We start from the raw sequence: 5,000 nt of genomic DNA, 5'->3' as shown, positions 1-5,000 counted from the left end.
TAGTAGTAATAGTAGTGGTAGTAGTAGTAGTAGTAGTGGTGGTGGTAGTAGTATTAGTAGTAGTAGTAGTAGTAGCAGTAGTAGTAGTTATAGAAATAGTAGTAGTAGTGGTAGTAGTAGTAGTAGTAGTGGTGGTGGCAGCAGCAGCAGTAGTAGTAGTAGTAGTAGTAGTAGTAGTAGTAATAGCAGTAGTAGTAGTACATGCAACCCAAGTCTCATCTGATCGTGGACCCGGTGGACTGCAGGCTGATTTCTCGTTTTCCCGCAGTTTACAATCCTTTCGGGGGATAGGGAGGGAGGTGAGGGACGTTTGTATAACCAGGCAGGGGAGATGCCTTGTTAGTGTCACCGCATGAAGGCGTCCCTCACCAGCACCACGAATGTTTTAAAGACATGGAATCAATTTTTACCAAGTCCCAGTCTTCACCTTTAAACCTCAAGAGCTGATGTTATGTCCAGGTCCCTAAATGCCCTGCTGGGTGAACAAGGACTAAGAGGAAGCAAAATGAGCCCAGAAAACCAGTTATCGTAGATTCGAGCTCGCGTTCTGCCAGGTGCGATGTGTGTGTGCTAACCAGTGCAGGCTCCACTCCTATGTTTCCAGTTTATAGTTGGAGCGTGATAGAGTGAGGAAGTGTGTGAGAGAGAGAGAGAGAGAGAGAGAGAGAGAGAGAGAGAGAGAGAGAGAGAGAGTGCAATTTGCGTGTAACTGTTGTATTCATGGAGGCGTAGCAACGGGAACTGTAAGAGAGAGAGAGAGAGAGAGAGAGAGAGAGAGAGAGAGAGAGAGAGAGCGAGCAAGAAGTGAGTGTAATTTGCGTATAACTGTTGTGTTCGTGGAGGCGTAGCGACGGGAAGTGTTATATACTGTATATATATATATATATATATATATATATATATATATATATATATATATATATATGTATAAGAGAGAGAGAGAGAGAGAGAGAGAGAGAGAGAGAGGGAGGAGGAGGAGGGGGAGGAGGAAGGATGATGGCGAGGGAAAGATGGTAGAGAGAGAAGGGAGGAGAACTGAAGAGGAAGAGAGTAGAGGCGAGGAAAGAAGCGAATGGGAAGAAGAGACAGAAGGTGGGGGGAGGGGGGGCGGATCTTTACTTCCTGTATATTAAATCAGAGACAAAAATTTTAGCATGGATGGGTAAAAACATGAGGATGACTTGGCTCTCTCTCTCTCTCTCTCTCTCTCTCTCTCTCTCTCTCTCGAGCATGCAAGTTCGATATGGCATGCATTTTTTTTTTTTCCAGAGTTCAGGAAGTTAACGATCATAAAAATCTTACTACAGGCACAAAATAAAAAAAAAAGGTCCGAAGCGTTGATTGGCTGATGAAGTGGTGACGTCATTACTAAAGTGACGTCATGGCTTGCTAATACATGACGTCACTTCCTGCGGTGCATAAGCCAATCACAATATTATGGCGAAAGTAGACGATTTTGGTCGTTTTAAAGTATATTAACTCTACGAAAAAATAATACAAGATTGTCCACCATTATTTTTTTTATTGGTTTGTTTTTCCTCCCTCTGTCCTATTGTTAAAAAAAAAAATATTCTTCCCTACATTTTCCAGTAATTTACAGTTATATTTCAGTATGCCGTCTTGCACACTTAAAGAAAAAAAAAAAGAGTGCATTTCATATCTTATAAAAAAGAAAAACAGTAAAATTTGAAGGAGAAAAGAAAGTATGAATTTGTGGGTAAATATTTTGAAACTGCGCCTTCGTTATAGTCGTTATTTCCGTTGGTCGCGAACGCCGGTCTGCCAGTCATGTGGGAGAAATCTTAAAGAATGAGGATTTCTTGTTTTTCTTCTTCTTTTATCAGTGGTGGTACGGTACGCAACGTGTGTGTGTGTGTGTGTGAGAGAGACAGAGGATATGTTGTGGTACTCATTTTCACCCCTTCTGCCTGGGGACGTCAACAGTGAGAGAGAGAGAGAGAGAGAGAGAGAGAGAGAGAGAGAGAGAGAGAGAGAGAGAATATGTGGTGGTACTCTTCATTTTAACCCCTTCCGCCTGAGGACTTCACCTATTTTATTTTAACAATTTCCTGGCCTGTTATTCAGCAATGGATAGAAATTCCAGCCTCAAGGAAGTTACCATAAATAAACAAACAAATAAGTAAATAAATCAATAAAATACATAATGCTCTACACACGGGAGTCATCGTACTGAAGAGGCTAAGGCGCTCTCAAATTTCTTTCCATCTTGAGACTTGTAACAGTAGATTAACCTTAGGATGTGATGCTAGTCACGAAGAAGTTCACGGGAAAGTTGTAGAGCCGTAGTATTGTCCTTTCCCGCCACTGTGCGTCGTGAAATGAGCTGCTAAAATACGACAATCTGAGCCAAGTTGAGGTGAAGGGAGTATAGGCACTAAACTATTTCAGTGAGGGAGGGAGAGGGAGGGGAAGACCGAGGATGATGTGGAGGGATGGAGCTGAGAGGTATATGAGGGAGGGGGGAGTGAGTTGGGGGGAGGGCAGTCAAATGGTGGGTGAGAGAGCGACTTGGAGGCTTTTTGTCTGCGGCCACCCTTTGCGGGATTAGGGCGTCGGGCTATAGATAGATAGATAGGTAGATAAATAGACTATTTCTCAGTTCCATAAATTGTTCAAAAGGATATAAACAAACTTTCCGACTGTGAGTGTTAGTCTTCTGTATGAAAATAAGAAAAGGATAGCATATAAGTTAGGCTACGTGTCATATAAAGTTAGGCTACGTGTCATATAAAGTTAGGCTACGTGTCATATAAAGTTAGGCTACGTGTACATAAAGTTAGGCTACGTGTCATATAAAGTTAGGCTACGTGTCATATAAAGTTAGGCTACGTGTCATATAAAGTTAGGCTACGTGTCATAAAGTTAGGCTACGTGTCATATAAAGTTAGGCCACGTGTCATATAAAGTTAGGCTACGTTTCATAAAGTTAGGCTACGTGTCATAAAGTTAAGTGTCATATAAAGTTAGGCTACGTGTCAGAGTTAGGCTACGTGTCATATAAAGTTAGGCTATGTGTCATATAAAGTTAGGCTACGTGTACATAAAGTTAGGCTACGTGTCATATAAAGTTAGGCTACGTGTCATATAAAGTTAGGTTACGTGTCATAAAGTTAGGCTACGTGTCATATAAAGTTAGGCCACGTGTCATATAAAGTTAGGCTACGTTTCATAAAGTTAGGCTACGTGTCATAAAGTTAAGTGTCATATAAAGTTAGGCTACGTGTCAGAGTTAGGCTACGTGTCATATAAAGTTAGGCTACGTGTCATATAAAGTTAGGCTACGTGTCATATAAAGTTAGGCTACGTGTCATATAAAGTTAGGCTACGTATCATATAAAGTTAGGCTACGTGTCATATAAAGTTAGGCTACGTATCATATAAAGTTAGGCTACGTGTCATATAAAGTTAGGCTATGTGTCATATAAAGTTAGGCTACGTGTACATAAAGTTAGGCTACGTGTCATATAAAGTTAGGCTACGTGTCATATAAAGTTAGGTTACGTGTCATAAAGTTAGGCTACGTGTCATATAAAGTTAGGCCACGTGTCATATAAAGTTAGGCTACGTTTCATAAAGTTAGGCTACGTGTCATAAAGTTAAGTGTCATATAAAGTTAGGCTACGTGTCAGAGTTAGGCTACGTGTCATATAAAGTTAGGCTACGTGTCATATAAAGTTAGGCTACGTGTCATATAAAGTTAGGCTACGTATCATATAAAGTTAGGCTACGTGTCATATAAAGTTAGGCTACGTATCATATAAAGTTAGGCTACGTGTCATATAAAGTTAGGCTACGTGTCATATAAAGTTAGGCTACGTGTCATATAAAGTTAGGCTACGTATCATATAAAGTTAGGCTACGTGTCATATAAAGTTAGGCTACGTGTCACATAAAGTTAGGCTACGTGTCACAGAGTTAGGCTACGTGTCATATAAAGTTAGGCTACGTGTCATATAAAGTTAGGCTACGTGTCATAAAGTTAGGCTACGTGTCATATAAAGTTAGGCTACGTGTCATATAAGTACCATTACACCTCACTTTTCATGACTGTTTAATTTTACTTATGTACAAGGCCTTTCCCGCCTCAAGTCCTTCACCATTTCTTTTTTTTTTTTATGCAAATATTTTCAGCCTCGACGGGAATCATTATATGGATTTTTGCGATACGTAATTGGCTCTTGTCCCCAGCGTCCGGGTTCACAGACTTGCGACCCATTGCTTGTAACTTTGAGGGACGCCTTCACGTGGTGGCACCGATATGACTGGGTGTTGGAGCTGCCTGGTCATACAAACGTCCCTCAGCTCCCTCCCTATCCCCCCAAAAGAAGGATAATGGTCTGCAGGAGAGAGAAGCTTCAGCCTGCAGTCCACTGAGTTCACATTCAAATAAGCTTCGGGTTGCAACTTTTATTACTACTACTACTACTGCTACTACTACTACTACTACTACTACTACTGCTACTGTGACTTGTTATGCAGGAAAGACAACGAGGGGAGAGCACAGAACCTTCGCATGTCTCTACTTCCTCCCTACAAAAACCTGTCTTAGTTACGACGTATAACTGATTTTCGCAAGTCCGTTTGTGAATCCCAGACCAGAATTTCCCTCCAAATTTCCGTAAAATAAGATATGGTTAGAGACAAAGATTTTTTTAGTTTTTTTCTGGTAATATTGCAGCTACATACATACACACAGACAGACAGACAGATAGATAGATAGATAGATAGATGAATAGCAAACAGATTAAGGCAGGTAGATATACAATGCTGCTGATGTTCTGAAAAGTTGATAGAGAGCATATTGAATGACGAGAATGTTGATTATGATGTTACTCTTATAAACTGCCATCCACTCCTTCGTTATAGCACCGCCTTCCACTCTATGTCCCTCTTAATGATATAGATAAATCCTGGCAATTAATGGGTATATATAAATCCTGATACTTAATGATATAAATCCTGATAATTAAAGATATATA

The sequence above is a fragment of the Coenobita brevimanus genome, chromosome 12, assembly GCF_032717465.1.
Source record: "Coenobita brevimanus isolate Jiangsu-jjx chromosome 12, ASM3271746v2, whole genome shotgun sequence".
NCBI classification, from domain to species: domain Eukaryota; kingdom Metazoa; phylum Arthropoda; class Malacostraca; order Decapoda; family Coenobitidae; genus Coenobita; species Coenobita brevimanus.
The sequence above is the reverse complement of the archived record's forward strand: the minus strand, read 5'-3'. Positions refer to the sequence as shown.